The sequence below is a fragment of the Ochotona curzoniae genome, unplaced genomic scaffold (genome assembly GCF_017591425.1).
Source record: "Ochotona curzoniae isolate NIBS_2020 unplaced genomic scaffold, NIBS_Ocur_1.0 contig_2210, whole genome shotgun sequence".
NCBI lineage: Eukaryota > Metazoa > Chordata > Mammalia > Lagomorpha > Ochotonidae > Ochotona > Ochotona curzoniae.
This window is the reverse complement of record NW_024465369.1, coordinates 13,967,828-13,991,124: the sequence shown is the minus strand read 5'-3', so window position 1 is coordinate 13,991,124 and position 23,297 is coordinate 13,967,828. Positions and strand designations below refer to the sequence as shown.

The following is a 23,297-nucleotide window of genomic DNA, read 5'->3' as shown; positions in this document are numbered from 1 at the left end:
TGTCTTCTCCTTTGCCATATGCAATGTAGGAGGGACGCTTCCTGTCGTTACTATGTCTAGCTTTGCACACTCAACTTCCATACAGTTTATTTACTTCTCAAATTACGATCTTAGAATTGCACTTTGCTGCCCCCAAGACAAAGCAAGTAGCTAGGATGAGTAACTAGTTTTACTATTTAATATCCTATTTTTTGGAAACAAGAATCTAAACTTCTGTTAATCTAGATAAAAATAACATCAAAAGCCAAAGGAATGGAATAACGGGAAGACAGATGGACCTCAACCTTTATCTCTAACCACAAGTTTAGTCAAAACCTTAAACAGAGCAATTTATTAGGGACTCTTTTCTTGTCTGACCACATCCAGGATTGTTCTACAGTAACAGAATTTTTTAAACATGTTAGATCAAAATCACACTAGGAAAAAGCATGCCCTTGGTGCACTGGATTTCTGATTTTACTTTTCTCTAGCAACAGAAAAATAGTTAACCGAGTAAATGCATGATCATTAAAGGAAGCACCACTCATCTTAGGGGAAAAAGACCAAAACAAAATAAAAACTTATAATCTGGAAAAGTTTAGTAGAGATGAAATTTAGGAGTCCTGACAGCAGCATCCCCGGCTTCCAAAGACACTCTTCTACAGTTTTGTATACAAACATGGACTTGGCAAAAATCACGAAAAACACAGTGAATGCCAAAGCAGAAAGAAAAAAAATGTGAGGAATTCAAGTAAAACAGATAAAGTTTAGAAAGTGTGATTTCTCATGTGATCATTAAGTACATTCAAGTTCAAAGTTCATAGGTATCTTGCTTGACTTTCCTAAGATCTTAGCATCACTTCACATGGTAAATATAAGGAGATTAGGAAGTTAGAAAGTAGGTCAATAATTGATTTTATTAGATCTTACTGTCTTGTCCATAAAATTGACAAAATGAAAATTTACATGCTTTTGCTTTATTATTATTATCATTGAGATATGTCTTGCAACTAAACTTACACATCTCCACTTTTTTTTTTTTGGCAGCTATAAGAACTGTTCATTGTTTGGTAATGCATATCACTAGTAAAAGTATTTCTATTTTACTGTCTTTACTGTAGAGATCCTAAACTGCAAGACTCTTCCCTGTTTTATTCACTTTGCTGAATACGTGGCATATAGCAGGTATTTAATTTTTGTTGACTGAGTAACTCGATAAATATTTATATTTTTATCACTATCAAAAATCTTCAGGTTGCTTCTCAAGTCCTAGAACTTTCTTTTCCTAATGGTATTTATAATGTGAATATATCTAGAACATGCATACATTTTCACTTGGAGAAAAATTTCTGACTATGTAAAAATTACTATTTCCTTACATCTGCTAAGCAGACTTTTATGGTTATTGTTAATAGTTTAAAATGTCTATAACTCTTTTTGAGAATAATCCTTTCCGCAAGCCAAAACTTTAAAAAGTCATACATAAACACAACTTGATATCTTTAAGCAGAAATTTAAAGAGGTTTAATCATATCCAAATTTAGAAAATAATTTTAAACTGGAATTTTGAGTGATTAGCCTCCCTGAATCTATGCACCTAATCAGCAAAAATATTTTCAATACCAAAAAGGAGATTTTCAAAATTTGGAATAATGATTTTATAACATTTACACAATATTTCATGTGAAAAAATAGCAGGGACACTGTAAATGTGAAACCAGTTAATACCTTGTTTGCTTTGAACAATTAGTCATTTTTTGCTTTGTTTTCTAGGTTAAGCGGGACCTCTATACAAAGATCTATATAAATAACAATAATTAGAATTGAATATAAAATTTTGTTTATTTTTAATTAGAAAATTCAGTCCGCCTTTGCATCAGAGCCTTATTTTCCTTATGAGTATTAATTATAAATTTTAAATTAGACACTCAGTATTTAAGCAACCATTTACAATTCTTCTTAAAGAAATGATTCTGACTCTGAGTCTCTTGGTTACATTTATTTGTCAGTTTCTGAATTCTAACCAGTGACAAGAAGTTAATCATTTTCTTAAACTAATAAGTTATGGATATTATGCAATATTCTAAATAGTAAACACCTATTTACTATGCTCTTTTAGACATCTCCATAAAACCATAGATACTGTTCACTGTATAAAGCCAGTGCATTTCAAACTTCATTGTACCTTTCATTCTTCCGTATGTGAAAGCACGTTTAGAGAAACAAAACATAAAGAACTACTGTTTCTGGAAGCTTATAAAAGCAAACTGAACCCAAATATATAACATTAAAGGACTAATGACATGAGAAATGCAGAAGGAATTTTTACAATGTTTATCAAGCAGTAGTAAAAGCTGATTGATAGTTCACAAAAGCTTTTCAATTCTGAAATGTTTTGGGGCATACATAGCTTAACATTTGACTTTATTTTGTTTAATTACATGGAAAATAGATTATTTTCCATATGATATGGAGGAAATAACAATGTTAAGACAACGAACCCAAAGAAACCATAAGTATGTACAAATTTAGAAGAACCAGAATAGTGTGTGTGTGTGTGTGTGTGTGTGTGTGTGTGTGTGTGTGTGTGCGCGCTCATTTATCTTGTTCATCATAGGTTTGTCTATTGAATTCGGAAGAGAAAGTAGAGACAGCTAGGCTCACTAATCCTGGCACACAGAATATTTTGGATCTTAATTTTTAGCTTTTTACTGACTTTTGTATTGTTCTACTTTAACTTTTAATTTATTTGTTTGAAGGCAGAGAGAGAACGAGACAAGGGGAGAGCTGCACCCAGTGGTTCACTCCCCAGTCACAATGGCCAGGACACTGCTATGCTGAAGCCAATAGCCAGAAAGTCAATTGAGGTCACGCGTACAGGCAGCAGAAACCCAACTGGCTGAGCCAGCAGCCCTAACTTCCAGGATGAGCGGACAACTGAAGTCAAGGCCTAGAGCCCAGTACTGAATGAAAGGAGACACAAGTCTTCATTGGCTTCTTAAATTCCAGGCAAACTGCCAAGGCCTCCCATATTTAATATTTAATAGGTCCTAAACTTTCTGCATTTCTAGTTTCTTTATGAGAAACAAGAATGCTCTTTCATTTCCCTCAATATGTAAGATTTAAGTTTTCAAAAATTATGTAAATTAGCTGGCAAATATAAAAACTACATAAAAGTCTGACATACTTTTCAAAGAACAGCAAGCAAATGCATTTTATTCTACCAAGTGAAAAAAAAACTATTAAACATTAGAGACTTACGAAAACATACTAGTCTCAGTTTTCTCTCTGCATTACAAGTAATATAAAGATAATACATGGGCACAGCACAATAGTCTAGTAGCTAAAGTCCTCGCCTTGAATGCACTGGGATCCCATATGGTCCCTGGTTCTAATCCTGGCAGATCCGCTTCCCATCCAGCTGCCTGCTTGTGGCCTGAGAAAGCAGTCAAGACAGCTCAAAAATTTGGGATCCTGCACCCACATGGGGGCCCAGAAGAGGCTCCAAGCTTGTGGCTTCAGATTGACTCAGTTCTGGCCACTGTGGCCACTTGCAGAGTGAATCAGCAAATGGAAGATCGCCCTGTCTCTCCTCCTCTGACTTTGCAATAAAAATAAATACATCCTAAAAAATACATAAAATTATTCTAATAGTTAACACCTGCATTTCACTTATCATGTGCTAGGTATTTTTAAAGACATCGCAAACATCTAAACTCATTAAATAATCCTGGGGTGGGCACAATGATCACCTCCTTTTACAAACGAGAAGACTGAGGCACAGAAGTGCTGGAGTAGGAATGTGAATCCAGACAGTCCGGCTCTGAAGTCCATGCTCCTAACTTTTATGCAACAACTTTCATTTAGTATGAGGACATTAAGGCAAAGAAAAAAAAAAGTTTGCAGATTTGCTCACTAAGTGGTAACAACCTCTGAAAGCAAAAAGCTTTGAGTGGAATACTTAGGTTAAACAAGTGTGATCATTTATATAATTGCTTTTTAATCTGAGTTCCACAACATACACAGGTATTAATTTTATTAGTGAAATGCAGGACAGCACAAAGATAAAATGGATTAGGTCTCATTAACCATAGGAGTTCAATAAATTTTAAGTGGGCTTGAAGATTGGTATAAAAGTCTTCATGTCCCATTTTGTAAAGATTCTGAAATAAGTGCTAATAGAAAACACACTGAAGAAAAACAAAACAAAAAAAACCCAGTCTTCAGGAAATACCCTCAAAACACTTGGTGTCTATAAAAATGCTACCAAGTATTAGTTCAAGTAACTTCAAGATACTCACCACTCTATTGATTTTACAGACTTAAAACACACACACACACACACACACACATACACACACACACCTTAGAGCATTAACAGCTCACCCAAGGTTGCATAACAGAATCCAGCTTAGGGGCAGGTGTTCAAACTTTCTGAAAGCTAACATTGTCACTTAGTAACAAAAGGACTACAATGCTTATCATTGATCATCTGTGAATATTCTTGACTAGAATATGTAGAAACATACAGATCAGTTCAGCATTCAAAATTAAGGATAAATTACATGAGCATCCCCCCTCCACACACAAGATGCCAGGATGTAACAAAAGAAAATATTTACCCTACTATTACATTCTTTTACAGAAGTATGCAGATAATTGTTTATAGGTACTCAAATATAAAAAGTCCTTCAAAAATTTCATGGAAAATGGAACTATCTCACCAAGTAGATCTTTCTCCATAAAAACCCTCTTGATCCTGAACTTCTATCGCACTCAACTGTTTAACATTAGGAACCCTGTTCCTTCTAGTCTCAGAATCTTCATACATATTGTTCCTCATTTGCAGAAAACTCTCTTCTCCATCTAGATCAAGTTACCACTTACTCATTAAGTTATCAGCCAAATAAACACTTAAAGTTTCCCTTGATTTCACTGAAAGGCTAAATTCTTCCAGGCCACTCTGAATTTTCATTGTATGACTTTTTGATACAATACAAGTATCCTTTTCCATCTCTATGCCCAACTTCCAGAACACCAAGTCCCATGTCTTTTTGCTCCTTATCCCAGTGAGAACCAGTGATCATAACACTCATCCTTGTTGAAGAAAGACACTGGAAAATGATTAGCAAGAGATTTAACTGAGTAAAAAAGAGGCAACTACACTGTTTTAAAAATTTTAAAAAATCACTGTTTTAGGGCACCGGCGCGGTGGCGCAAGTGGTTAAAGGTCCTCGCCTTGCACACCCGGGATCCCATATGGGCGCCGGTTCTAATCCTGGCAGCCCCGCTTCCCTTCCAGCTCCCTGCCTGTGGCCTGGGAAAGCAGTCGAGGACGGCCCAAGGCTTTGGGAACCTGCACCCTCGTGGGAGACCCGGAAGAGGCTCCTGGCTTCGGATCGGCATAGTATCGGCCCGTTGCACTCACTTGGGGAGTGAATCATCGGACAGAAGATCTTCCTCTCTGTCTCTCCTCTCTGTATATCTGCCTTTCCAATGAAAAAATAATAAAAATAAATCTTTAAAAAATCACTGTTTTAAAGAGAAAAAAACAAAACACAGAACCACAGTTGGTAGAGCTGCTTAAACTCACCAGTTTTCAGAAGAAAAATAATGCTCAAGGGGTAGATGAAATGGTGCTTTACATGACAGGTGTAACAGGAAACAATAAGATGAAAACTTATAAAGTAAATGCAGAAACTATCTATAACCTATACTATTGCTACTTTTAGTATTTATTTATATGATTTATAGTTTTAATTGTATATATTCTCTACTACTGAACTCAGGTACGAACCTGCAGTTGAATTTTAATTGTGAAAGGACAAACAACCTCAGCTATTACTCTTGCATAACATTTTTGCTATTTTAACCACAGTAGTTTCATTTGTGATTTGGCTTACTTCAGACTTCACTGGAGTATTCATTTCCTAACATTTTGTACGAGTTATTTATCCTTTTTTTCTAGTTACATTTTGGATCTACATGCTGAGAAATAATTTCTTATAAACACAAAGGCATATGTACCTAACCATTTCCCTAACTTACCAAGTTATACTGAATTTTAATTCTAGCTTTCAGCGTAGTGAAAACAAGATTTCCAATTCCTTCATCCCATTGAAAGCTTTATCTTTACCTGAGTGCCATGTTCTGCAATAATCTAGTATCTCTCCTCTACCCCAACCCTGATTAACTACAAAATTCTAATTGCTTCTTTACTAGGCAAATTTACACATATAGTTTGACATTACTTTATAAAGATTTCCTAAAACATTTTTTTCAAGTCCATGTTTTAGTCACACAAAGAAAGTACTTAGTCTTCAACTAAGTTTTATTTTTGTTCTCCACCTAAACCAGTACCTGAATATAGAAAACATTACAGAAATGTTAAGTGACTATACCATCTGTACTTCAAGTGAACATATAATCTGGATCACTGATTAAAATGGCAAAAGTTCACTCTAGACCCATATATTACACCTCAAGTCATACTGAAGCTGATTTTCTATCTTTTCACAACTGACATCCATCGCCATCATTAGCAGCCTAGTGTGTATTTTTCCAGGCTAATGTTTTTCATTAAGAAGCAAAACTACTTAAAAAGTCAGTATAGATTACATTCATTGTTCCTTCCTGAACTGACTAGGTTTTCTACCCTGTTAGATTAGATCATTCTGTCTTTATTATTAAGTTATAGTAATTGTTAGCAAATACTAAGGTCTATTAAATATATTAAGGAATACATGCATGTGACTATTTGGCTAGGACTGTAATTTTCCTGATCACTTTTTCCCTCATTCCCTTAATAGGTATTTTTCATTGCAAAATTACTACATGAATATAAGCCTTTGGTTAAAAAAGAAACACTAGTATATACAGCAATCAGTTATACATGAATTATTATTGAAGTGATACATGTTCTTTTTTTAAAAAAATTTTATTTGTATTAGAAAGGCAATTTTACAGAGAACAATTATGTACCCTACTAGCAACCCACATATACATTTTCTGTATATCAATGATACAATCAGATGCATATATTTCAGATATTTTCTTAATATATTCATACATTCCTGAGTGCATTTTTAAAAGTTGAAGGAAACACACTGAGAGAAAAATTTACTCTGCTGAAAAAGTTGTAAAATTCATGCATTTTTTCCATGAACTTTCCTAAGACTTCATGTATGTATAGATTTCAATTTATATGTAAATCAACTTAAGAATAATCTATCTTTTCAAGAGCTTTTTGAAGTTTTTTCATATGATATAGTTAATGCAAGATGGTATAGATAGTAAAAATACATATTATATGCAAAAGATACAGGGTTTTCAAAGTATTCATAGAAAACAAATATTGTGAAAAAACTACATGGATGGGCTCAGCACGGTAGCCTAGTTGTTAAACTCCTCTCCTTGCATGTGCCAGGGTCCCATTTGGGCCCCGCTTTCCATCCAGCTGCCTGCTTGTGGCCTGGGAAGGCAGTGGAAGATGCTCAAGGTTTGGGACCATGCACCAGCCTGGGAGACCCAGAAGAAGCTCCAGGCTCCTGACTTCAGATATACTCAGCTCTGGCCATTGCAACCACGTGGAGAGAAAATCAGCAAATGGAAGATCTTTCTGTCTATCCTCCTCTCTGTATATCTGACTTTCAAATAAAAATAATAAATAAGTCTTTAAGATTTAAGACTTCATGGATTTTACATTTTTGGAAAGTGTATAGAAAATAGAATTAATGAGTAATTTTTTTTTTCTTTTGGTATAAACATTTGAAAATACGGGGGCAGGTGCATTTGGACTAGCAAGTAAAGCTTTGGCCTCTAATGGTTGTCCATCCCAGTCCCAGCTGGTCCACTTCTGATCATTTCCCTATTAACGCTCCTTGCAGAGTAGTGGAAGATGACTCAAATCCTTGAGCCCCTGCACCCATGTAGGAGACCAGGAAGAAGCTCCTGGCTCCAAACTGGCCCAGTCCATGCCATTGCAGTCATGTCGGATACGGACCACAAGAAAAAAGCTATCTGTCTCTGTCTTTCTCTATAACTCTGCCTTTCTAACAAATAAGCATTTTCAAATAAATTTTATTTTTTATAATGATTACCTGGTGGATCAGGGTAGGAAGGATTGAGACTTAGGGAAAACTGAGTATACTCATTGCTTCCAAATTTGCTATTTCTTCTTGTTGTTTCTGAGGGAAGGGGAAATACACAGGGAAATCACTCATGACTTTCCACACGTCCCGGTACCCAGGGATGAGTAACCGCCACCTCCTATGAACCCTGAATCTCAATGTGTACATATCCTGAGGGTTCTGTCCAAGTGGTTTGGGTAGTTCTGAAATGCTGCCGATTTCACCAATCCGAGGATGATGTCACCCTCCCAATGTCCAAAAGCTCCATTTTTTAAACATTTTTTAAACATGAAATCTATGTATACTATGTCACATACACATTTCATTTAGTGGTTTCATACTATATATGTTATTCTGTTATTTTCAACTTCTTGTGTTTAACTTAAAAATTTAAATCATGCATAGTTATTTTTAGTTTATATCGTCACATATCATGGTTGTTAATTTTCTTATATTGCTCCTAAATCAATGGATGTTTCTTTCAGTGGCCAGGAAAATGAATCTTGTAAATTTCCCCACTTTATTATTTTTAATTAAATGTGTGCTAGTAACAATTCATTTTATTCAGTAAGATTTTCCACCTTATTCTAAATGATGCTTATATTTGCCATAAACTATCATTCAATGAAGATAAGTATTACATAAGGGATATACGCATTTAGCCAATCTAGATCTAAGGTTCAATAAATTAGGTTTTACAAAAAAGAAATACATATGTATAAACATTTGGGAACATTTACATATATATAAAATCTGCCCGTGAATTAAAAAAATTAAACACATATACAATGCAAATAAATTTTTTTGCTGGAAATGGTTATTAGTGAAAAACAAAAAGTACTGCAGAAATATTTTAAAGAAGTCTTAATAACTTTTAGGACAACTGTACTGCATGTTTAAAAATTTTTTTTAAAGAAATCAAAATAGTAAGCCAGAAAAATGATAAAAGATTAAATTTAAATCAGTGTTATCTGGATCTAGATTCCTTATACACCTGAGAATAATGTGCCTGTTAGTTTTATTTTTTAATAGAAACATATTGCTATGTTTTTAAGCTGGAGTTTTCCAATCATCTGGATAGTAAAGTAACACTTAGTATAGAATATATTAACTTAAAAACAACCAAGTTGGATCATTTAAACTGAAATAAGTAATAACACACTACTAGACTTTTATTGCCTAAAGACATTGTTAAAGGAAAATACCATACTACTTGTGGCAGAAAAACAAGCCTTCTTTTACATGTATATGAAAGAATTAATGTTAATATTTCATATGTGAAATACTCTCAAGGAGTGGGAAGGCCTACCAGTGATGCTTGCAGCTAGTATGAGCTTTCTGATAAATGCTAAGCTGAATACTGCAGCTTTAATTGAAGTTTGAATGTTGTAAACAGACGTCTGGCTCTGGCCTGCATTCTAATACCATCAGCAGAATAGGGATAGGAAGCATAAACAAACCTTTTAACTAGATTACAGTCTCTAAAATGGCCAAGAAATCCTTCAGCACAAACTCCAGTGTGATAAATGTGGAAGCAAGAAAATGACTTCAGGATAATGATTTAAAAATAGATTTCTGGGCCCAGCGCGATAGCCTAGTGGCTAAAGCCCTCACCTTGAGTGCTCCAGGATACCAAATAGGTCTCAGTTCTCATCTCGGGTGCCCCACTTCCCATTCAGCTCCCTGCTTGTAGCCTGGGAAAGCAATCTAGGATGGCACCAAGCCTTGGCACCCTGCACCCACATGGGAAACCTGAAGGAAACTCCTGGCTCTCTGGATTGGCTCAGCTCCGGTCTTTGCGGCCACTTGGGGAGTGAATTAGTGGACAGATCTTCCTCTCTCTCTCCTCTCTGTATTTCTGACTTTCCAATTAAAAAATATCTATATAAAAAAAAAAAGAGCCTTCCAGTTTCTTTCATTAAGGGATGATTTTCTACATATTTTGATGTCATTGAATATTAATGATAAATTTTACATTTAACTTTTTTCTTACACAGTAGCTACTGTTTAGATTACTACATCCTAAGGAATCTATCTAAAATCAACATTTCCTTCTGCTGAATGTGGTATGCTACCCATCCTCAAATTCGATGAATATATACATACAGTTTGAATTGTTGTTTTTAGATGTTAATATTAAGAATACATGGATTAAATTGAAGGCCAACAGATTAGTAGAGAATTCATAAGGCATAATTTTTTAAAAAACTAGCTGTGAATGTAACAGTGAGACAAAATGAACGTTACACTCAATCTTAAAAAACATTTTAAACTTACTTCTAACTTCTAAGATAGTTATTCAAGTTAAAAAAAGAAAAGATAGTACAGGGATGTAAGTATTAACATTAGCACATAGCAGAAAAAAAAAATTCTTTTTAGTGCTGTACTCTTGGTTAATTGGAAAAAAAAACAACTCAATAAAACATGGATATATAAAAATATTTCCCCACTGCAGAGTAGAGAAGAACTGACATAACTCATCTGAGTCTTTCAAAACAGTAAATCCTAACAATCTACTTAATAATACAGAATGTAATTGTACATTCTCTTAGAATGTTTTATAGATCAACTGAAATAAAGACTCAGAACCTATCACACACACAACACTGCTGAAGTGTTAAGCTTCGTACCAGGATCAGTACCATGAGCAACTTCTTTTCCAAGAAGACCAGCTGCATTATGAGATATATCTGTCAACCTTGGATCCTCCTTGTTTGTTTCAGACTGAAATCCACACATTCTAACTTATCAGATCTTGCCAATGAAAATGCTGAGAAAGCAGAATCTTTAATTTTTAACTGAGTTATCTTTAGACAATCTAAAGCAAATTATTTCAGATTGCAGACAAACTCTATCCCACTGGCTACTCAGATTGTTCTGGTAAGCTAGAAACTATTTATAAAAAAAATTTTTTCTGAAGTATAATAGTATAATTTATAAAAGTATAGATTCTTCAGAGTTTGCAACTATTTCCAAAATATGTAGGCACTAATGTTTATATGGTAACAAACATAAACATACATAAAACAATGATCATCAAAGGTAATATCAAAGGATAATTGTAATTATCAGTGGGTTCACGGATTCAATAAAAATTTTAATTAATTTTTTGAGAGAGAGAGAAAAAAAAAAGCTCTTCCATTCATTGGTTCCCTCCCCAGATGGCCCTAATAGCTGGGACTGGGTAAAGACAGGCAGAGCCGGAAGCTTCTTCCAAGTCACCCACATGAGTGACAGGAGCACTGAGTCATTTTCTGCTGCTTTTTGCAATCCACTAGCAGGAAGTTGGGCTGAAAGTGGAGCAGGTGAGACATGAACCTGGGCACATGTGGGATGCTATGATGGGGAGGGTGGCTTTACCTGTCATACAATACTGGACCCTATGTAAAAGGTTTAAGGAACAACTAATTATGGGCACTTAGTTATCTAGATAATTCAAAAGTTGTCTATTCTTCAACTATTTCTAGAGGCAATCATTTAGCACTGTGGCCTCCGTGCTGGTTAAGACATCTGTGGTCTGGCGCCTGCTTTGTGGCATTGGCAAAGCCATTACCTGTGATGCCCACATCCTATATGGCCACTGTTTGCTTTCCAGCTGCTCCAATGCTGACCCAGCTTCCTGCTAATGGCCTGGAAGAGGCAGCAGCAGGTGGCTTAAATATTTGAGCTCCTGACACCCATGCGTGAGACCTGAAAGAAGCTGCTGGCTTTTGGTTGCAGCCTGGTCCAGCCCTGGCTATTGCAGTTACCTGGGAAGTGAACCAGAGAATGGAAGATCTCTATTGCTCCCTTTCTCTCTTAATCATTCTCTCAGGGCCCAGCGCGATAGCATAATGGTTGAAGTCCTCGCCTTGAACACAGCAGGATCCCATATGGGTGCTTCTAATTCCGGAAACCCTGCTTCCCATCCAGCTCCCTGCCTGTGGCCTGGGAAAGCAGTCGAGGACGGCCCAAAGCTTTGGGACCCTGCACCCACATGGGAGACCCAGAAGCTCCTGGGCTCCTGGCTTCGGATTGGCTCAGGTCCAGCCATTTGGCTGCTTGGGAGTGAACCATTGGCTCCCCAATGGATGGGAGATCTTCCTCTCTGTCTCTTCTCTCTGTGTATATCTGCCTTTCCAATAAAAAATAAATAAATCTTTAAGAAAAAATAATTCTCTCAAAAATTGAAAAATTTTTAAATTTTAATTTAAAATTTTTTTTAAAATTTAAAAAATTTTTAATTTCTTTTAAATTTTAATTTTTTAAAATTTGAAAATTGAAAAAATTTTAAAGAGTCTATGTTTTCTGAATACTTGAGTATGATATCTGAGATCTAGACTCTGTCTTCCTACAGTAATGACCCTAATTACTTAAGTTCTACTACTGCTAAGGGACACCTTGATTGAGTTCCTGGATCTTGGCTTCTGCCTGGACTAGTCTCCAGCCATAATGAGCACTAAGGAGTGATTCAGCCACAGTCTTTATTTCCTCTTCCTCTCAAATAATTTAAACAAATTTTTTAAAAAAAGATTCTTTCTGGAGTACAAAAAAAAAAGTGTTAACCTTAATAGTATGCATGAAATGAACATGAGAATGCTCTGTGACAGACTAGAAGGTGATATTTGTACATATACTAATGCATTAAACAGATTACATTTCTTTTTGTTCAGTGGTTTTCTTCTTATAGTATAATTACATTAAAAATTTACAATAATTGCTCAATGGGTCATATATTGCTGAATCCTCCAAACATTATGTAACAAAATGCTAAATCCAAATCCTTGCAAGTTAAAATTTAATCTTGAGAAGCCTACTTGACTGCACTAACATTCCTTATAGAAACCTGGATTGCTGCTTGTTCTCTGTCCCTGTCAACGAGTAGAGATTTTCTATCACTCTATCAATAAGCTACTGATGCCATAACTCCATAGCTTCATTCATGTTTACTGGAGTACAGGCTAATAATAGTTCTTCATTGTGACCATGTTTTCCATTATTAAGTGTCATGAAGTTAACATGCTAGGGTGCTTTGCTGCTATATAATGATAAAATGAGGTGGTTAGCAATTGATTTCCAAATTTTTAACATGAGGAACATGATGAAAAGTTCACAAAGAACATACTGAGGACAACAGGAATTAATGTATTTATCACAATGCCAGGTATACATATAAGTAAAAACTATGGTTATTTACAAAACAAAAATTTAAGAAAGAATGTGGAAGAGATCAGAATTTATCATTTACAAATCTGTTTTTCTTTCCAGTACACCATACTGGCATGGACATTCCTATCTTTTCAAAAACTATGCATCAATAGTACCCTACATGACTTTAAGGAAGACAAACTCAGATTAGTACTTCATTCTCTTAATAAATGGTTCTATTACTTGTAAAAACTATGACAAAGAATGACATGATGCTTTCGAATACCCATCTACTGAAGAAACTTCCAAGTTAAATACCAAAGTTATAAAAACAGTATCAAGCAATAAGTTTAGAACTAATACTGGGAAGTTCTTTGTAAGGATCTTGGAATAATATTTCTAAAGTATTTCACATATCCCAAAGCTTCTACGTACTGCACACTAATTACAACACAATAATTTAATAATTGTTATATTTGCATGAAATGTGAAAATATTTTAAAAGTCCAAATGAAACTATATAATATCCTCCAAATAATCAGGTTATGACAACCTGGTAAATGAAATATAAAATTTAGTTCTGAGAAGAAAGTTCATGTGTGGAGAATATGCATTTCTTGTTTTGGAAAAAAAGTAATGACGTAATGTAATAACTGGTATTGATCATCTTCGAATTTAAGAGTTTTGTCTTGTAATAAAAATTGAGCAATGGTAGTCACATGGGCCTTATCATTGTCTAAAATGAATGAAGTGCACAAAGAATAAACTTTTTAGAATATAGCAGTAAATTGAAAAAAATTTTAATATTTTTCTATTTTAACACAATTAACCTATTTAAACACATATTTTCACACCTAACAATATCCACTTAGTTAATATAACATTTATTCATGTAGAACGCCAAGGTAAAAATATGACAAATACACTTGAAGAATACAATTATGATATCTTTTCACATCAAACTGTAAGGATGATCCTCGTTTTCAAAAGCCTAACACAATGCCTGATAGACATCAACAGACACGGAATGAATAGCTAAACATAATTTGTTTTGTAACATACATTCAAAATCCACATAGCTTTACAAAGATACAAAGGTTGGACATAGGTTTTCTGGCTGACTTCATGGGGGTCCCAATGATGACTAGGAGTAAATCTTCAGAAAACTGGAAAGCTGTTAACTGTCTGGGTAGGGATCAAAAAAACAAAGTCAGGGAAATGTGTCACCTAAATAACAGTTGCTTTAGAGAGCTGGTAACACTAGCCTAATTTTTCAATAACCTATTGTCCAGGATGTCAATGAAATGAAATTTCTGTGCATCCTGAACAATTACATGTATATTTTTAAATGACTTTTTAAAATCATTGTTTATAGAAAACAAAACACTTGTTAAAAATTATATTCTGTACAAGGATTAGAAAGGAGTATGAAATTTACTTATTACAAGTACTACATTGTTAAGAATATATAATTTGGTTGTTAATCAGGAAGAGACCACCACAGCAGAGACTAAAAAGTTTCTTGAGAAAAATTTTCACATTAGCGAAACTACAGCCAGGAGAGAAAAGGAATCTCACATATAGCGATGTAGAAATACAAGGCAGTCCAGTATCGACATGTTTGGTGAGAAACAACCAGTAAGGCCTATCATGTTTTAGGCATTGTCCCATGTCAAGAGTCACAAATAAATGTTTTAAATGCACCTTGAATTCTATTCATATACATTATACACACACACACACACACCCTTAATAAGACTAGCAAGTATATTGAGTAAATGGAAATGCAGGGAGGAACATTAATATCAGAGAAAGTTGAAATAATTTCTAAGGGAATCACCCAGAAGAAGTGAAGTTAGTAGCCTTGAAAATTAGCAAAGAATTATTGACTTACAAACATAGCTTTAAATCTATTTACTTTATTCCTACATTCTTAGAATACAAGAATATTCTTACATTCTTAGAAGAATATACGTCCACACAAAGCCCATAGGTGCTATATACAGAAATCACACATGGTAGTTTTAAGCCTGACAAAGCAGAACGAGATAATACAGCATGGTGAGTCAAGAGACTTGAGTCATGTAGGCCTTCTCTGCCCATCTGCAGACTTATAAGCTCGGGCAAGTTCTTCAAAGTCCCTGAACTTCAACCTTACCCAAAACAAGGCTGGATAGGAGTAGTCTTGGGCACAGCAGTTAGGATTTCATTTGGGATAATTGCATCCCATACTGGAATGCCTAGGTTCCAGGCCTGACTCCACTTCAGATTCCAGCTTCCTGTTAAGGCACACCCTGGGAGGCAGCCAGCAATGCTTAGAAAATAGGATCCATGTCACCCACATGGGAGACTGAGACTGAGTTACAGCTCCCTGACTGTACTCTGGTCTGGCCCTGGTTCTTAGGGGACATCTCAGGAGTGAATCTACACATACAAGACATCTCCCTACTGGCTCTGTCCCTCCGTCATCCAAAGATAATGAAATAAGTAAAAGTTTAAAAATCAGCTGGATCCGTTGACCTCCAAGATATTACCTAGATGGAAAAAAAAAAATCACCATCCCAAAATATCAATTGTTCTTACTATTTTTAAAAATAAGCTGCAATAAAAATACAATAAAAGGGTTCAAACATAAGTCATTATTTCATTTAGAGAAAGTCTAGAATCTTCCAGCCATAAAGGATTGGGGAGAGGAATGGAGGGGAGGTAAGAAATGTTTTCAAAGGAAAACAGAAACACAATAAATAAAGGTATTAGAGTAAATTTTTTATTCAGCTGCCTGTTAGGCAACTACCATTTCAATTAGCTACACAATTCACTTTAAGTTAAAATTTATTCTTCACTAAATTATGTTAATGTTAAGGTAGCTGAGGGTTTTTTCTTTTCTTTTTTTTTTTTTTTTTTTGCAGGAGGGTGAGGGCGGGGAGGAGGTGAAGGCTAAGAAATGTTACGTGGCCTGGAATTGGTATTAATGTTGGGAGAAAAATTTGAATTTGCCAGTTTTCTGCTTAAGCACACCAATTACACCTCAGAGAAAGATAAGAAACGGTTCAAATTTATAACAGAAAAATAAGACCACAGTATTTACTGCTACCAGCTCCCCCCATGTATAAATACCTAGTTTTGCACACTGTTTGTAATTAAAATTTTCCAGAACACATTTCCACATATGAAATGGTTTTCTGACATTACAATATGAGTAAATGTTTTCTTGGCTTTACCATGAGGAAAATAAAAATCTTCAAGTATTATGTGTTTATCATATTTGTATCAAATATCCTTCTAGACATCTATTTCTTCAATCCTTTCTTGCTGGTGAAATTGCTGTTTTCCATTTGCAAGGCTGATCACAAAATTGCTGCTTTACAGAGGAATATTTTTTTGCTGACATAAATTATGGGATCAGAGATACCAATGCAGTTACAAAAAAGGAGGGAGAGGGAGAGGAGGAGGAAGAGAAAGAAGAAACGGGAGGGGGGAAGAAGGGGAGAGGGAGAGAGGGAGAGAAAATGCGCATCCATCTTCACAGAAAGGATAAAGGAATGTATATATGTAACAAAATGACACTTTGCACCATAAGCCCTGGCCAAAGGCCTACCCCAGAAAAAACACTTTCCAGCATTTCTGAAATGAAACACAGCACTGAACGAAACTCTGCTAAGAACATACCAAGTGAAAATGGAGAACAGCGATTTTTATCAAAACTGCTATCTTAGAATATGTAGACTCACCCTTCAATTTCTGTCTAACTACCATTACTGTACCACCTGCAACTTCATGGTATTGTGACCCATACAAACATCTTGAAAATCTGTCTCCTTTCCCATAGAGTGAGCAATTTGGTTCAGTATCCTGAGAGATGAAAAACTCATCTCAATTTACAACAGTAAAATAAATAATTCAGTTAAAACTGAAAGTGGTACCAACCCAGCAAACTATTGATGGAGAGATCTGGCCGTCCATGAAGGCAGAGCAACATGAAGTTTTCAATGAGGATTACTTGCTCAGACAAGTTACACACATGATAAAAATGCCCAGATGAATTATGAAATAGCTAGCCTCCTCATTTTATGGAAAATAAGTATCAAGAACCTACATGGGCAAAGACAGTTCCAGTGGCATTTCAACTTTAAGCATTCTGAGCTCTTAACTTTATAGACTGAAACATCAAACAACCATTTACCCAAAAAAGCCATAACACAAGTCAAAACCTGACCAAAGGCCTCTATCAACTAAAAATTGGCAATTTTTCTACGCAAGTCCGACTACATTACAAGAAAAACGGAACATTCAAACCCTAAAGGCAAAACCAATCGAGTCTTCCAATCCTGACGCCAATATCCAAATCTCACACAGGACCCAACGGGGGAAACCCTCAGGGCTACAGATAGAGAAGCAGTTCCCAAGCAATCCAGACCCCGACATTTTCCCACTCAGAAACAAACGCAGTGGAGCTTTTGCTAGGAAAAAGAGAGGAAAAAATAATAATAAAACAGCTCTCCGAATGAATTTTGTCAGTGACATCCAGAAAGTGTGCCTCTTTCCGTGGCGCCTCATTGGAGGAAGGAGGGGGTTGTTTTTGTATTCTCCCCCACTGGAGCAAGACACAATCAGATGTGAGCTGGAGCAGAGAGACCACTTTGGACAACAGCAAATAAAAATAAAAGTGCCCTTCCTCCCCTGACAGGATGGACACCCCACCTCACACGCCCCTCCCCACTCCAACCCCTCCTTCCCTCACCTCCCACCCCCCAGGACCACCCCCTCCTCACCCCGGAGCTCCACTGCGTCTGTGGTTTGGTGCTACTGTTGCCCCGGAGTGAAAGTCAGAGCCAGAGGAAGGCAATGAAGCCCCCCCACACACACTTACCTTTCCTGCCCCCCACTTTGGAGTGCCTTCCCTGGAGCTGTGGAGGATGACACAAAGGGTAATAAAGGGGGGGAGTGGAGGAGGAGGCGCAGGAGGAGGAGGCGAGCTGGGTGTAGTGAGATGTCTCCAGCCAGGGCCAAGCAGCAGCAGTAGCAGCAGCAGTAGCAGCAGCAGTAGCAGCAGCAGCAGCAGCAGTAACAGCAGCAGCAGCAGCAGCAGAGGAGGGTCTGTGTTGCTAAGAGGCTTTTGGTCTTTCTCTCCTCCTCTCACGGCCAAAGAGGAGGGGGGTGGAGGGGGCTCGAGAGGGAGGCGAGTGGAGGGGTGAGGGGGTAGGAGTCGTGGATGGGGGTTTTCGAAGAAGAAGAAACTCCTTCTTCTCTCTCTGGCTCAATCCCCCTTCTTAGGGCTCGGGGCTGGAGGGTGGGGGAAGGAACTCAGTCGCCTTTTCCCCCCACCCCCCCTCAATTCAAGGTTGAAGTGGGGTGAAATGAGTGTCCTGTCCCTTTAAAAATAGAAATAAAAGGTGCCCCCCCCTCTGCCACTGCCTCTCTCTTCATCATCAGCTGCTGCTGCTGCTGGGGTCTCTCTGCTTGGGGGGGAGGGGGGGCTCGGGTAGAAGAGCCTGGAGGCACTCACTGCGCATGTCCCTCTCTGACGGGAGGCTGGTTGGTGGACGGCAGGCGGAGGGGGAGGGGAGGAAATGAGATGTTTTCCCAGAAGGCTCTGAGGCGCTGGCGACCCGGAAGCCATTGTGGCGGGGGGTAGAGGGGCGGGGGCGGGGAGGAGGAGGAAGTTGCTACTCTTCCACACCACCCTCCCACCCCGCCCTCCCTGCTAAGGGAAAGTGGAGGGACGGAAGTGGGCGGGGCAGAGCCCGATGCGGGTCACGTGGTCGGACGGGGGCGTGCGGGGCGGCTTGCGCGCGGGGCATGCCGGGAAGGGCTGTGGACCAGTGGCAGCTGCAGGTGAAGCCGAGGAGAGGACGCGGCGAGGGCTGCTGCGGAGCAGTGTCTGCAGTCGCTGGGTCGCCGCTTTGTCTTGTTGAAGACCTCGCTTTTCTGCGCGAGGTATCACGGGGTGCGCAAGCTTCCAACAGGGAAGCCGGTGGATAGAGGCTCCCCGCATCGGGGAGGATGGCGGGCTGGAGGGAGCTGCTGTCGGGGAGTGGGCAGGCTTGCGTAGGCCGTTCTCTGCCGTGACCTCCCCGGATTCTGTCCACAAGGCGAGAACAGTGGGCCGTGTGTGGGCCCGAGCACGGGGACAGCCGGGACCGGGTGTGCGGCACGGAGCAGGTCGGGGCGCCTGGAGTGCAGTTTCCCTCGGTGTTGGAGTGGTTGCTGCATCTGAAAGCTTAGGCGTGTTTTTGCAAGACGGGTGTGCAGTGCTGTCGCTGCTAATACTGTTTTGCGGTTGTTGGAGAAGGGACATCAGCAGATTTTTCCGACCGTCAGCGTGGAGGATAGACTTTTTTTAAGGGTTTGTTCGTCTTGTTTCTGTGGATGTGTGCAGCATTTTAAGCTTTAGGCTTCTCATTTAAGTGTTACTTGTTCTACTTGAAATAATGTATCAACCTGATCAAAACTAAAGTCATGTAAGAAAGGATTCATAGTATTTACTTTCATAAGGACTTATTAGTAACAGTTTATCTCATGGACTCTTAACTTTGAAAAATCCTAATCTTTATAGCCGTGCTTTGAAGAATCATCGCATATATGTATGTGTATATACATGTTCAAACGAAGAACTTGAAACGCCTGCTGTTCGTTGTCTTGTGTTTATTAGTGCTGTCATATGAGCTTTTTAAGGTACACTGTTGAAGTCCTGGTTTACATACTGTTTCCTGAAGATTTGGGCAGTGAATCCCATTTGTGCAGTGTGGTTTAGAGCATACTGCTTTGTGTTGGCCCAGTGTCATGTCAGAGGGATTCAAAACTAGACCCCCATACTGCATATTTTCTTTACCTTGACAGAAAAAAAATGCAAGGCACATAATGTGCCATAGATAGGATTCTTTGTCATAAAATATTAGATATACAAGAAGGTGCCTCAAACGTATGTAATATAATCTGTGAGTCAGGTGAACTCTGTAATCACAACCAATGTCAGGAAGGAGCCCCCCAGTGGCTCCAGGAGAGCACCCCTCCCCCAACCACTCCCAACAAGGATGCTGCACATCCTAGCTGGACGCCGTCTTTGCTGCTTTGGTAATAATCACAGATCTCACCGTTAATACACGGAATGAACTTTCCCTGATCAGATAGTTTCCTTGCTATGTAGTGATGTTAATAGTATAACAAGTGTTACAGTTCTTTTTAGGAATCAAGTAAGTAGAGACAATTAGTGTGGTGATTGGTAGACATTTGGGTGATGTTCAATTTTAGACTGATAAGAACGATGCCACAAGGAAAGTCGTTATACTTGCTTGCCTACAGTTATAATACAGTTATAATCCTCTATTTTTGTATGTTCACCTTCAGCATCACTTTTTTTTGTCGAACTTCCTCTAAAACTGGATGTAACAATTTATTACCCCCACAACGGTATATGATAGATCTCCTTATGTCTGCTGGCTCACTAACAGTTTATTTTTCGTTTTTACCATTCTGATAAACATAGCTGTGTCTTGTTTTAATTTGTACTGCTGTGGTTACTAATGACATTCAAACCTTTCTCAAAAACTCTGGGGGCTATTTGGATGTCCTGTTTCTGTATTTACTGTCTTTTGAAGAGCCTCACAGTTTTTTTTCTATGGAGTTATCTGTTGTATTCAAACATGTGTGGCAATGTGACAAGTACCTTTTCCTTGCTTTGAGCATCCTTGTTTTCCTAGATCATAGCTGTATCTCCATTTAGTCCCTTGCTGGCTTATATACTGCTGCTGTTAATGGAGCTCTGTGTGTAGCCGTGATGTCATGGGAGCAAGTTCTATGATTCCAATACCCTTTCCAGTGCAACTGGCACCATCTGGCTTTGAAGCATTTGAAATGCATGGTATATCTGTTGGCTGACACTATTTGTTGCCATCATGTTATTAGTTTTCTTACTATCCCTTTGTTCTTAATTCCTTCCTGCATTCTGAACTTTTATTTGGGATCTTGCCATTTTCATGTAAATATAGACTTTAGAAATATAGTTTTGAGGCTCATTTTGATTCATTTTTTGCTTCTAGTGTCTTTGCTTTCATATCTAGAGGAATATATTTGGGGTTTGAATTATGCATTTGTGGTTATTGCTTTTTTACTACTCTAATGAAAGCTCCCTACCTTCCCATGGTCATTGTTTTGGCTTCCATCATTTGTTTTGAAAAGTCACCTGTCAGGTAGGTTCTTACTGTTTTGAAGAGATTTTTTAATGTAGTTTTTCTTCCATTTCTAGGAGGTATCTTTTTTCCTTTTAAATTCTTTTTCCTGCTTTAAGTTTATTGAGTTTCTTAAATCGTTGATCAGTGTCTTTTAAAAAATTGATCATGTCCATCCTTATATTTCTAGTTATCTGCTGGAAATACTGGCTTTTACTGATGTATCTGTAGTTGGCTTATTGTGTATACCCGACAGTTGCAGTTTTTGAAGAGTCTGCAGAGCCTGTGCTGGCTCGTGATATTTGTATGTGTGTACGCCTTATGCTTGTGGACCAGTCTCCATCAGACTGTATGATTCGTAAAAAGGTGCACTTTTCTAAAAAAGATTCCCGGGGATACTACCAATCTCAGTGCTTTCTGGATTTTCTAAGACATGGGATTCCTTCTGTTAATACACATGACATCAAGCAGACTTCAAGTTCATACAAATCCTGCCTTACTTCTAATTTTTTTTTTTTTTTATCCTGCTGTTGTCCTTGAAGACTCAAAGCGGGTGATGTTTTATCAGTCTCCAGCTGTACTGGGTGGGTCCTGTGCTTTAACTTCTTATGGTATCCTAGCAGAACCTCTAACAACTCAGCCTTATTTATCAACTTTTTCTTCTGTGTAGACAAACATTATTGGAACAAAAGTAGCAGTGTGGCTAATTTTTGGTTTACCTTCCAGACTTGAGTATATAGTTCCACACTGCCTCCCTACTTTCATCTTTAACGGGACTGTTGGTCAAGTATTACATTACCACAAATAGGACACTTATAACTTTTTTTTTCTCAGGTTTCATTTTAAGTTCTTTGTGATTCTAGCCAAAGCTTAATGTTTAAACTTATTTATTAGTCTTTTTAGTCATGTTTTTCTGTGCAGTTTAAGAGGTGAAGTAAGTGAAAAACTAATAGTTTCAAGGATAACTATTTGTTGGAGGTTGAATTCTGAAGAGTATTTCCTGTTGCATTTGCTTTGTGGTAGGCAGAATATTTGAGGCTTTATCCTTGTATTTTGCTTAGTCCTGGGAAGAATAAGATGTTGGATGAAGTAGCTTCCATGAGGTTCATGGGCATCCATGCCCCCCCCACACACACTGAGGCAAACACTTAAAAATTGGGGGCTGATTGTTTTGATCTTAAGGCTTCAAATCTCTAAATAGCATCTTATTGTGCTGTTTCTTTTTTTCCAATTGTAGGTGTTATCTGTTGAATTGATACTATGGATGGTGCACAAATTGATTATTTCTTCCATATTCCCTTATCTTACCAATGATGACATGGTTTCGTTAGGTGACTTTTCTGTATTTGTGCAGTTTACAAATAGCATTAGTTAGGTCCTAGACTGTTAACTGCTTTTCAGCCTGTCGTCTCCATTTGCTCAGAAGTATCAAATCCACCATTGAACTGTCATGAATTTTTTTGCTAGAAACTTTTCTTGATTTGTTTCCACTTTTAGCCCTTTGCCAGATACCATGGCTATTGTGCGGTCTTCCATTGCATATCCTGTGTCATGCATTTTGTATAATCCTTTGTCTTGTATACTCTTTCATTTGGATCCTTCAACCTTTAAGTGGATTTTTATCTCAGAGTAGTTGTTTGGCCAGATGTAGAATTTTAAGTTAGAAGTGTTTTTCTTTGGAATTATGAAAGAATTCTTAGCATTTGTTTGAAGCTTATGGAATATGCTTTTCTGTACTGAAGTTCTAAAATGTAATATGTCTTATATGTTTGCCGAGCATTTAATGAGTCTTTTCAGTCTACCAACTTAATCTGTCAACTCAGATAGCTCCTGATTTTTAAAAATTAATATTTATTTGTCTGTTTATTTATTTTGCCTGTAATTTTCTTCTGTG

At 37.5% G+C, this 23,297-nt stretch overlaps 1 protein-coding gene and 1 long non-coding RNA gene across 4 annotated transcripts in view; one reads left to right on the top strand and one right to left on the bottom strand.

Moving 5' to 3' along the window:
* Window positions 1–12,427: 12,427 nt before the first annotated feature.
* On the bottom strand, window positions 12,428–18,668 carry LOC121150591. The gene is made up of 2 exons (XR_005883002.1): window positions 18,106–18,668; window positions 12,428–14,420 (listed from the first exon to the last, which is right to left on the bottom strand). It is a non-coding gene; the product is annotated as an uncharacterized LOC121150591 (long non-coding RNA).
* ORC4 (origin recognition complex subunit 4) overlaps window positions 18,313–23,297 on the top strand; it is a 39,622-nt gene continuing 34,637 nt past the window's right edge. Inside the window, exon 1 of one of the 3 annotated variants that reach the window (XM_040971551.1) lies at window positions 18,313–18,330. The gene's annotated coding sequence lies outside the window, so the exon portion shown is untranslated. Of the gene's footprint in view, window positions 18,331–19,053; window positions 19,183–23,297 lie in introns of those variants that run through there. The other 2 variants (XM_040971549.1, XM_040971550.1) reach the window with 2 other exon arrangements.